Genomic DNA, 12,510 nt, shown 5'->3' with positions numbered 1-12,510 from the left:
GGGTCGTGAAACATCTCCTAGGAGATTTTGCACTTACAAGGTCTACACTAGTTCTAGTTCATTTCAATTTAGATGAATGAAGTCGCCCCCAGTTCTGAGAACGCTTTTGATGCTGGGGACCCAATTCTGCTTTGATGTCATGAGGGGCCTCTTCCTTCTACCTGGCAGGGGCAGTCTGTGGCCTCTAGAAGGGAGTCTCATCCTTGCCAGGGGACAGCTTGTAAGCACTGTGCCTCCATAATTGGTGTGCAGTGCTGACAATGAGGCCAAGGTCACGCGCACACCATTCCTGTCCCCTCAGGCAACTGTGCACTGAGCAAAACATGTTCATTGGTCACATGAGCCTCCTCTGGCTCTGGATGCCCTGGAGATGCCTGGATGATTGGGGTGAGCAGCTCAGCAAAAACCCACCAGAGGGCACATCCTGCCGCTGCAGCCGGTCACAATTGTCCTCTCTGCTACAATGAGGTAGCCCAGGCTTGAAACGCTTTGCTAGAGCCATCATCCCCTCTCTCACCCCTCTGTGTTTCCTTGGCAGATTTTTTTAAAAGATTTTATTTATTTATTTGACAGACAGAGATCACAAGTAGGCAGAGAGGCAGGCAGAGGGAGAGAGAGGAAGGGAAGCAGGCTCCCTGCTAAGCAGAGAGCCCGATGTGGGGCTCAATCCCAGGACCCTGGGATCATGACCTGAGCATAAAGCAGAGGCTTTAACCCACTGAGCCACCCAGGCGCCCCTCCTTGGCAGATTTTTGTCCAGCGATGCCTGGCAGGGAAGAACATGTCTCATGTGAAAGGCGGCTGAGTCCCTTGTGGGTGTCTGAAGCCGCTGCCCATGTTCAGCATAGTGATGCCAGGAGTGATCAGCCGTGTCTTACTCCCAGGTAAATCCTTAATGCTGATGTGTTCAAGCTGATCACCTTCTTTTTCCTGAAGAGACCTAGAGAGTATTTGGGGTCATCAGGCCCCCCACAGTATGGGGATTGAGATGCCCCAATTGCCTTTAAGGGAGCTAAAGAGTTCCAATTAAGAGTGCAGCTGAGCAAAAGTCTGGCAGAAACCATAGTTGGAGGCGGCAAGAGAGAAATTCCATGAGAGAAGTTTGGATAGGGAAGAACCAACCAAGGCTCCATGCAGCCAGAGCTCAGTCCTGGCCAGGGTTTGGAGGCACAATCTACAGGAAGGCTCACTTGCTCCTCCTGAATCATGTGTATCGCCATGACACACACGCCTGTGTGGCAGGCACTGTACTGGGAACGTGATAGATGCTGTCAATACTGGCTCAGATCGTGAGGCTTTTGTAGCCTCAGTGAACAGATGAGGAATGTCAGAGGGGGAGCTCAATGTAAACCCCCAAAGTGGGTCTGACTCAGGTCCATGTTCTTCCCCATAAATGCTATCAAAACATCTTTGTTTCTCTTAATGAGCTACCATAACTCTGTGGATGTCTCTCATTCCCATTTCAACCTAGCTTTACTATCTGTACTGTCTCTCAGAGTATCTAGTTTGTTTATTCATTAAACCTACATGGAGTGCTTTTTCTGATAGGTGCAGCCACTGGGACAAAGCAGGTAGCTTCCATGAGAGTCTTCTGTGGCTAAGCTTTGACAAGGCCAGACAGAATGCAAAACACTAATTATTGCTAAGTAACATGTGTAGGAGACTTCTCTAAGTCTAATTCATCCTTCGGTCTGCCCCAAGACATGCCTCTTCTTCTTCTTCTTCTTTTTTAAGATTTATTTATTTATTTGACAGCTCACAAGTAGGCAGAGAGGCAGGCAGAGAGAGGAAGGGAAGTAGGCTCCCTGCTGAGCAGGCTAAGCAGGCTCTCCACTGAGCAGAGAGCCTGATGTGGGGCTGGATCCCAGGACTCTGGGATCAGGACCTGAGCTGAAGGCAGAGGCTTTAACCCACTGAGCCACCCAGGTGCCCCCCCCTTTTTTAATTTAATCCTAATTCCCTTCCAGCTTTAACAGAGAGAAAGGTTTTGTTTCAACATTCCCAGATTTGGTCTTTGGCTGCCAGGTGACATTTTGAGGTCTCATAGGTAGTGCTTCCTCGTAGGTTAGGAAATACACTATTGTGCTCTCTAGGACACCTAGATTGCCCTGGGCTTTGCAAACCTGCCTCCCCACCCCACCCTACCCCACTTCCCAGCACAGATTTCCCTACTCACTGAGGAAGAAGACTCACAGAATCACATTTATCTTGGACTCTAGATAGAAAGCTGCTAAGGGAAGTAGAAAAAAGATGAAGGAATGGCCTCTCTCTCTCTAGCTAGAGTGGGCTTCAAGAACGCAGACTCTCTCCAGCCTTCTGACCAAGGAGTGAACAGAGTTGATGGAACACATTGGTGGGGAGCCCTTAGGGTGAGAAGATCCTGGAGTCACTTGTCTTTAGCCGTCAGAAATGGCCAGACTCACATATCCATTAGCACATGCCAGGTGTATAAAACCAGGGAGCCATTTATCATGGAAGTTTGGCACCTGTCCATGTTCCTGGAAGAGTATGGTTTTCCAATAACCCAAATGATCTTGGCCCTAGATTCTGAGTCTCTCCCCTGGCCAGAGCTGGGGGCCAGACACTGCCAGCTGCCAAGGTGTGATTCTCAAAATCTGGTTTTCCGTGTAGGCCACTATATTATTTAGAGTTCTTGGTAGAACATAATATGTACATTTTTAGCTCCTCTCCCTTCTGAGCAAGTGTTACCCTCAGGCCATCTGGTGGCAAGGTGGTTGCCAACAGCACCAGGCTTCTATCCCACCAACTCAACAACACCCACCAAGTGTTTCCTTCCCCAATTGTTTCAGCAAAAATCCCAAATGAGTCTCAGTGAACTCACTTGAGTGATAAGGACCAGTTATTGCAGCCAAGGAGAAGGAATTTCCAGAATAGCCAGGCCTGGTTCCTGGGCCCTGCTTATACTACGCTGAGTGTCCCAGAGGTTCTGTTACAAGGAGCGTGGGCAGATGTAAATGCATGCAGCTGCCCCTGAGTTTTTAGTCTTCCTCAAGATGTTTGGTAACCAGTGCTTAAACTGGAAAGCCATCCCCAGTCAAACAGCTCTACCCATAAACCAAGACAATCCCCTGCTTCTTCATCATCTAAGTTGCTTTGTCGTTTGGGGTTTTTTCTCAAATGGTAACTTTATATCCCTAATTTAAGCTCCTGAAGGACATCACATTCATTCCCTTTATATACCTTTGTCCAGAATTTCTTCCAAACACGCTGAAATAACACTCCTATGAAGACCAAGCAAGTAAGGTTTGGGGTGGCTCATGGATTAATAGCTGGATGAATAATCCATCTGCCTTCCTGACACCTAGCAGCCATCCCTGAAAGTCTTGTCTAGGTCCCATTAACGTTGGAGTCAAGCAGTCCATTAGTAGAAGCACTGTTTCGTCTGGCTCCTAGGCACCTAATTCCCAGCCCCAAGATCCCAAGGAATGTAAGATCATGAACTGGAGCAGTCACGAGTAGATCAAGAATCTGACATACACATACACATAGACATAGAATTATCTAGTTTGCTTCCCTTTTGCTCCCCTCAGATTTTAGAGCTCTAAGGCTGACACGTTGGTGTGACTGCGACCTCTCTTACAGATAAAGTGGCATGTGGTGTTGTACCTTCATTATGTGAGAAGTACTGTGGCATCAGAACTGGGTGCAGCTCCATCACCTACCCAGTGCTGGTGGTAAAGCTGCTGCCCGAAGGTAAGGGAAGGACCCCCATGATCTGTTTTCCTATTGGAGCCTATGTGCCCTTGGTCTTTAAGTGGATGGTTAGGAGAAAAGTTGCCGCAGATGGCTTATCTACCAGGCAGCCCATCTTTCTTGGTAGAAATGTTGACTGTGAAGTAAGAGGGATATCAGTGATGTAGAGGGAGTCTCGCTTGCCCTGAGGGAAGGAGCCAGGCCTCCTCCCTCTTCATTTCTCACACACTCACACAAGGTGCACACACTCTTAGAGGTACAGCCTATGCCCACGATTTACGTTGTTCACTTCACCAGCTTAGCTCGTGCCTTCGCTCTTTCATTCCGCAGGAGGGCTGCACTCTGTGCTAGGCATGGTCCTAAGCCATGAGAACACAGACATGACAAGACCTAGTCCTGCTCTCACAGAGCTCAGGTCCAGTGGGAGGACTAAAGAGACAGGCAGCTCAATGGCTTTCACTGCAGTGAGCCCATGAATTCATCTCAGCTGTCTCCTCAAATCCCAGAGAAAAGGCCAAATAGTACCTTTTTCTTTTCTTTAATCACACAGTAGCTCTGAAGAGTGATAGGAGCTCTAGAGATCAAAATTGAGATGTTTCCATAAAAATCCAATAGAGAGGGGAATCTGACTGAGGGTAATACTGACCATCCCCACAGTTCAGACAGGAAGTTGTCCATGTTCTGCAGCTAAATCTGTCCTTGAGGGCGCCTGGGTGGCTCAGTGGGTTGAGCCGCTGCCTTCGGCTCGGGTCATGATCTCAGGGTCCTGGGATCGAGGCCCGCATCGGGCTCTCTGCTCAGCAGGGAGCCTGCTTCCCTCTCTCTCTCTCTGCCTGCCTCTCTGTCTGCTTGTGATTTCTGTCTGTCAAATAAAATAAATAAAAAAAAAAAAAAAAAAAATCTAAAAAAAAAAAAAAAAAAAAAAAAAAAAATCTGTCCTTGAGTACCCAGGACTTTGAGTGAGGGTAGGCAGTGGGGTAGTTGAAAGGAAGTAGCTGTAAAGACACCAGGCTTTGCCTGGTCAAGTAGCCCACTGAATACAGTGGGGGCCTTGCTATGGTAGGCCTCCAGCTCAGGCCCCAGTTACCCTCCAGCCTCAACCATCAATACATAGAAATCTCTCTGTGGAGCAAAGTCCCTGCAGTATGGCAGCCTGTCAAAAGGTGAAAATACTGGATTATTATGTTATACTTCACACTTCGTGAGTGCTTGATCTCTGTTAGGCATTATGTTAATATGTCCACTTAATTTATCTTAATCTTAATAACAGCCCTGTGTGGTAGGTACCTTTATGCCCACTTCACAGATGAGGACACTGAGGCACAAGAAGTCACATCCCTTGCCTCCATTCCAAACCTTCTCTGGGCCTCTGAATTCTCATCTGGACAAGTGGAACAGCAGAGGTGTCCATCCCACAGGGCTGTAGAGAGGATTTTACAGGATAACGCCCAAGAAAATAGTCTGGCACAAAGTAACCACTCAAGAGCTAGCGGCTCTCCTCATTACATAAAGACCCAGCAGGACACTAGTAAGTCCCATCACAAAGCAAGGATAAATATAATGCTTTAATCTGTCTTAGATGAAATGCCACTCCAAATAAAATTTGAATGTGTGTAGAAAAGTGCCTTAGGAGGCCTGAGGCATCTCCTGGCATGGCCAGAAAGCTGGAGGTCCAGGAAACGTCTCTTCTCTTCCAGGCATACAAGGCTTGATGCTGTCTGCACTTTGGGCCTCTCTCATGTTCTCCCTGACTTCTATTTTCAACTGTGCCAGCGCCCTGTTCACAATGGGCATCTATAACCAGATTCGGCCTACAGCCACTGAAAAGGAGCTCATGGTAACAGGAAGGTGAAGGACTCCTCTAATCACACTAGTTACTGCCTGTTAATGAAAACAGTGCCCTCCAGAATTATGTGAAAAATGTAGGTTATCATATTGTATATAGATAGAATTATCTTATTTAAATACAATATGGTTGTACTATCTTCCTGCAGTTCTGCAATGAAGATGTATTTTTTTTTAATCACAAAGAAACGTGTTTCCATTTGGGGAAAAAAAAACAAGTAATAATCACAATGATTAAAAAAAATGCTAGCATAGTTTAATGTACCCCCCAAAATAGTCCTTGGGGGGAAATTTACATAATTATCTTCTTGTCTCATTTAGTCCTCCTGACAACCTTTAAAGGTAGGTTTCACTGTTTTTATTCTCACTGTACCAATGAGGGGGAAGTGGCTCAGAGAAGAATTGGTCTAACTGAGATCACATAGTATAAGGAGGAGAACATGTCCATGTCAGGGCCATGCTGTTAACCATGATACCACATGGCACCACGCTAGCATAGGGTGGTGAATGCATATGCATAAAACATGGTTCCTGTCTTTATTCCATAAGGTTTCACATTGGCTGCCCACAGACCACATCCGGCACGCACACATTTAACTTGGCCTACCTTGTGTCTGAAACACTTCTTTTATCTCGTATCAAGATGCATAGTGTTCATTTATTTAATCTGTCTAACCCCTGCATTTGAGCTTGTTTTTACATGTGATTAGCACTCCATAGTTTAAAATCACTTTTCTGAGAAATTTTAAGAAACAGAACCAGTTTTATTTAAATTGTTACAACATGGGTGGGGGGGAAACGAAGACTTAAATTCATTTTATGAAACTCAAGAAATGGATGTGGCCAAACCTAACAAAGATGGCACCAAAAATTGCAACTAAAGACTAATGTCACTTTTATATATCAGTGCAAAAATTGTAAATAAGATATTAGACACACATCTAACAATATATTAGAAGAATGTTAAAAGAATGATATCTCATTACCAACGGGGACTTTCTTCCAGAAATAGAAGATCATTCAATATTGGGAAATGGATAAGGTAATTCACCATATTAATAGATCAAAAGAGTAAAATCATGTGTATCTATTCCCAGATGATGAAAAAGTATTTGGTAAAATAGGTAACTTTCAACATGGTAAAACATGTCTAGATCACCCTAAAAGCCAGCATCATGCCTAATGAAGGTGCTAGAAAGGAAGAGGCAAGAATGCCCTCCCTTACGACTATGTTTATACTAATAATATACATAAGAAGATCAACAGATGAAGTTAGCTGACTAAGACTGTTTTTTAATTTTATTGATTTATTTGACAGACAGGGATCACAAGTAGGCAGAGAGGCAGGCAGAGAGTGGGGAAGCAGGCTCCCTGCTGAGCAGAGAGCCCGATACAGGGCTCAATCCCAGGACCTTGGGAACATGACCCGAGCCGAAGGCAGAGGCTTTAACCCACTGGGCCACCCAGGTGCCCCCTGACTAGGACTTTAAAATAAGCATGACTAACATATATAAGAAAACAGAGGGGGAAATGTACAAAACAGATGAAAAACTTGAGAATTTTGCCAGATAACTAAAACTTACAAAAATGAAACAGTTTTTCTAGAATTGAAAAGTAAATAATCTGAAATTAAGAACTCAATAGATGGGTTAACAACTAGATTGGATATAGCAGATGACATGTTAATGGAGTGGCACTGATGGAATGACAATATCAAAACCAAAACACACACACAGAAAGAATATATATGTGGAATGCAATCAGAAAAATAATATATATGTATCACTGTGATCAAAGAAAGAGAGGAACAATTTGGGTAGAAGCAATTTTGAAAAGATAATGGCAAAGAATTTTCCAAAACTGTTGGATAGTTATTCAGAGATTCAAGAATTTTCACAAATTATGAGTAGGATAAATACAAAGGAAATGGACTACATTATGGTGAAACTGCTGAAAATTGAAGATAAAGAGAAAACCTGTAGAGCAGCCAGAGGAAAATAAATCACACTACCTTCAGGAGAGGACCAATGACACTAATAGCAGAATTTCCAACAGAAACTATAAAAGCCAAAAAACAATGGAATTACACTTTCAAGTGCTAGGGGGAATACTGCCAACATAGAATCCAATACCCATCAAAAAGTATTCTCTAAAATGAAGATGGAGTAACATATTTTCAGATAAACACAAGTTGTGAGAATTTATTACATTAGATTTTCAGTATAAGAAATACCGAAGGGAGTTCTTTCAGCTGAAGGAAAATAATCCAGATAAAAGAATTGAACTTCAGAGAAGAATGAAGAGCACCAGAAAGAGCAAATATCTGGGAAATATAAACGGATATTAGCTGTTGAAAATATCAAAAAGGAAAAATGTCTGTGGGATTTATAACATGTGGAAGCAAAATATACTAACAAGAGTAGCAGAGAAAATAAGCAGAGGTGAAATGGAACTTTAATTTCAGATGTGGTAAAACACAAAACTTATACCAGACTATAATATAGCAAGGGTGCCTGTAATCTCATCTCTAGAATGAGCAAAAAAAGAATTTCTCAAGAATTTTTAGCTGACAACTTGCTTAAAGAAAAATATGGAATAACTCATAAACTATTTGGTTAGCCCCCAAGAAATTAAAAGGATAAAATATAAAAGAACATAAAAGATAAGTCAACTAAAATAATAATAATAATAGGATGGCACATATAAACCCAACTGTATCAGTAATTTCATGAATAGTAAGTAGACTAAACACCTGAGTTAAAATGTTGAGATTATCGGACTATCAAAAAAAAACAACAACAACTATATCCTCCTTAGAAGAGATGTCTTTTCTCCAATTTTGTTGAGATATAATTGACATATAATATTAAGTTTAAGGTGTATAACATAATACTTTGATATATGTATACATTGTGAAATGATCACCACAAGTTTAGTTAATATGCATCACCACGCATAGTTACAGACTTTTTTCTTGTAATAAGAATTTTTTAAATTGACCATCTTAGCAACTTCCAAATATACAATACAGTGTTGCTAACTATAATTACCATTCTGTACATTATATCCCCAGAAGTTATTTTTCTTAACATTGGAAGCTTGTACCTTTTAACCTCCTTTATTCATTTCTTCAATTCCCTCTCCACCTCTGGTAGCCTCCAATCTGCTGTCTGTTTCTAGGAGTTTGTTTGTTTAGATTCTACATGCAAGTGAGATCAGACAGTATTTGTCTTCCTCTGTCTAATTGATTTTACTTAGCATAACGCCCTCCATGGATAGCAAGGTCCATCCATGTTGTTACAAATGGCAGGGTTTCTTTCTTTTTTGTGCTTGAATAGTATTCCACGGTAAATACATATCACAGTTTATTTATCCAGACATCCATCAGTGGACACTTAAATTGTTTCCATGGCTTGGCTATTGTAAATAATGCTGGAGTAAACCTGGGGCTACAGATATCTTTTCATAACAGTGATTTTGTTTCCTTTGCATATATACTCAAAAGTAATTTTGCTATATTATATGGTAATTCTATTTTTAAATTTTGAGGAACATTATACTGTTTTGCATAATGACTGCAACAATTTACATTCCCATCAACAGTATATCCTGTTCCTCTACATCCTCCTTAGTACTCAATATTTGTTATCTCTTGCCTTTTGGATAATAGCTATCAAATATGAGATGACAGCCCACTGTGGTTTTCATTTGCATTTCCCTGACAATTAGTAACATTGAGCACTATCTCATGTACCTAGGGGCCAACTGAATAACTTCTTCGGAAAAATGTCTATTCAGATCTTTGCCCAGTTTTTAATTGGATTATTTGGTATTTTGTTTTGTTTTGTTTTTCTCCTAAGTTGCATATGAGTTCCTTATATATTTTAGATATTAACCCCTCATCAGATATGTGGTTTGCAAATATTTTCTCCCATTCTGTGGTTGCCTTTTCATTTTGTTGTTTCTGTTGCACAGAAACTTTTTAGTTTGATGTAGTCCCACTTGTTTATTTTTGCTTTTGTTGCTTGGGATTTTTGAGTCATATCCAAAAACTCATTACCAAGACCCACATCAAAGAGCTTATTCCCTACATTTTCTTCTAAGAGTTTTATAATTTCAGATTTCATATTTAAGTCTTCAATCCATTTTGAATTAATTTTTCTAAGTAGTGTAAAGTAAGAGTCTAGTTTCATTCTTTTTCTTGTGAATATCCTATTTTCCCAGAACCATTTATTAAAGAGATTGTTTTTTCTTCATTGGGTATTCTTGGCTCTCTTGTCTGATATTAGTTGACTATGTATGCATAGGTTTATTTCTGGGCTTTACAATTCTTTTCTATTGGTTTATGCATCTGTTTTTATGCCAGTGCCATACTGTTTCAATTACTATAGCTTTGTGATATAGTTTGAAATCAAGAAGTGTGATACCTCCAGCTTTGTTTTTCTTCCTCAGGATTTCTTTGGCTACTCGGAGTCTTTTGTCATTCCAAACAATTTTTAAGATTATTTTTTCTAAGTCTGTAAAAAATGCCATTGGAATCTTGATAAGGAGTGCATTGAATCCATAGATGGCTTTGGGTAATACAGACATTTTCATAATATTGATTTGTCTAGTCCATGAACACAAGATATCCTTCTGTCTATTTGTTTCTTTTTCAATTTCTTTCAACAATGTTACAGTTTTCAGTGTAGAAATCTTACACCTACTTCTTTAAATTTATTCCTAAGTATTTTATTGTTTTTGATGCTATTGTAAATGGAATTATTTTCTTTATTTCTTTTTCAGGTGACTAACTGTTAGTGTATAGAAATACTACTGATTTTGTATCCTGAAATTTCATTGAAAAGAGACATTTTTAAAATAAGATTGAGGAAAGCTTACAGAAAACATGGTAAAATACATACCATGCCAATAGAAACATAGAGGCAGAAATTTTAAACAATATATTAGCAGATCCAACAACATAGAAAAAGAAAAATACACCTTGGCCATCTGGAGCTTATTCCAGAAGTGAAAGAATAGATTTATTTTTATTCAAAAATCAATCAATGTACTTGACCACATTAACTGAAAACAGAAGAAAATCATATAGTCACCACAACTGATGAATTTAGAATTTAGAAAGTCTAATACCTATTTATTTTTTTAAATCTTAGAAAATTTAAAAGATTTTTCTTTACACTGGCTTTTAAATATATATATATATATATATATATATATATATTTAAAAGCTTAGATGTATCATACTTAATGCTTATATTTTCCCTGAGATTGGGAATTAGACACATATGTCCACTATAACCACTTTTATTCAACGTTGTGCTGGAGATGCTATTCTGCACTAAAGGTACGAAAAGGAGACAAATGTCATGAGGATAGAAATAAAATTATCATAAAAGACTTCGTAGACAAACTGTTAAAATTTAAAAGTGAATTTAACAAGACTGTTACAAGGTAGAAGTACAAGAATCAATCATATTTTACATATTATCATTTATAATGTCATTGAACTATATCAGATACCTAGGAATAAATCTCACAAAAATGAGAAAATTCCTGAAAATTACAAAGCATTCTTGAGAGAAATTAGTGAGACCTAAGTATATAAAGGAATATACCATAAATATATAAAGGAATATATACCTAAGTATATAGGTAAGTATATACTTAGGAAAGTATATACACCTAAGCATATAAAGGAATATACTATATCAATCAGTTAGAAGTTTCAGTATTGACAAGATATTCTCTCTATGTTATTCTATATATTCAGAGTAATCCCTGTCAGAATTGCAGTAGCTTTTTGTGTGTGTGTAAAAATTGACAAACCAGTTCTAAAATTAAGAGAGAAAATGCAAAGAGCAAAGAATAGTCAAGGTGGGGTGGGGGGAGAAGGAAAGGAAAGAAAAGAAAAGAAAAGAAAAGAAAAGAAAAGAAAAGAAAAGAAAAGAAAAGCCAAAGCAATTTTTCAAGATGAACAAAGCTGAAGGATTTGTTAAGCGATACCAATATCTATTGTGAAGTGATACTAATTAGATAGTATGGTTTTGGTACAAATATAGACAAATCAAAGAAACAAAGTACAGAATACAGAAGGCCCACAGGAATATAGTCACCTGATTTATGGTAAAGATTTCAGGATAATGTAGTAGGGAAAGTGATGGGGAGAAGGATTTTCAATAAATGGTCCTGGGTTATTTGGCTATTCATGGAAAAAAGAATGTTAACTCTTACCTCACAGCATACACAAAATCTGTATCTGTTGTATATCAGATTGTGAAAGATAAAATAATAAAGCCTTATTAAGGATTTATTTATTTATCTATTTATTTGAGAAAGAGAGAGCACATGTGAGTGGGGGAGGGGCAGAGGGAAAGAATCTCAAGGACACTCCCCACCAAACAGGGAGCCAGATGTGGGTTTAGATCCCACAACCCTGAGATCATGACCTGAGCCAAAATCAAGAGTCAGCTACTTAAACTACTGAGCCAGCCAGATGCCCCAAACAATAAAGTCTTTATAATAAAAAAAGTGGTCAACATGACAGTGGATTGCCAATCACACATCATTTGCATCAGCTGCACCTTTCTTAATATGGCTTAAATAAATTTTTGATTCATCTAGAATTATGGTCACATATCAGAATTAAACTTAATATGGCTTAAATAAATTTTTATTAAATTTATTTTAATGTGTCTTTTTAAAATTAATTTATTTTTTAAATGTCCCCTTTTTAAATTAATTTTTTTTCCTTTTTTTTTTTATTTCCAGCATAACAGTATTCATTATTTTTGCACCACACCCCGTGCTCCATGCAATCCGTGCCCTCTATAATACCCACCACCTGGTACCCCAACCTCCCACCCCCCGTCCCTTCAAAACCCTCAGATTGTTTTTCAGAGTCCATAGTCTCTCATGGTTCACCTCCCCTTCCAATTTCCCCCAACTCCC

The 12,510-nt window shown here is 39.5% G+C and overlaps 1 pseudogene; it reads left to right on the top strand.

Annotated features, from left to right (window-relative positions):
* LOC116571509 overlaps positions 1 to 12,510 on the top strand; it is a 67,013-nt pseudogene that overhangs the window by 44,097 nt on the left and 10,406 nt on the right.

This window comes from Mustela erminea, chromosome 13 (genome assembly GCF_009829155.1).
Source record: "Mustela erminea isolate mMusErm1 chromosome 13, mMusErm1.Pri, whole genome shotgun sequence".
Lineage (NCBI taxonomy): Eukaryota > Metazoa > Chordata > Mammalia > Carnivora > Mustelidae > Mustela > Mustela erminea.
This window is presented reverse-complemented; position numbering and strand designations above follow the sequence as displayed.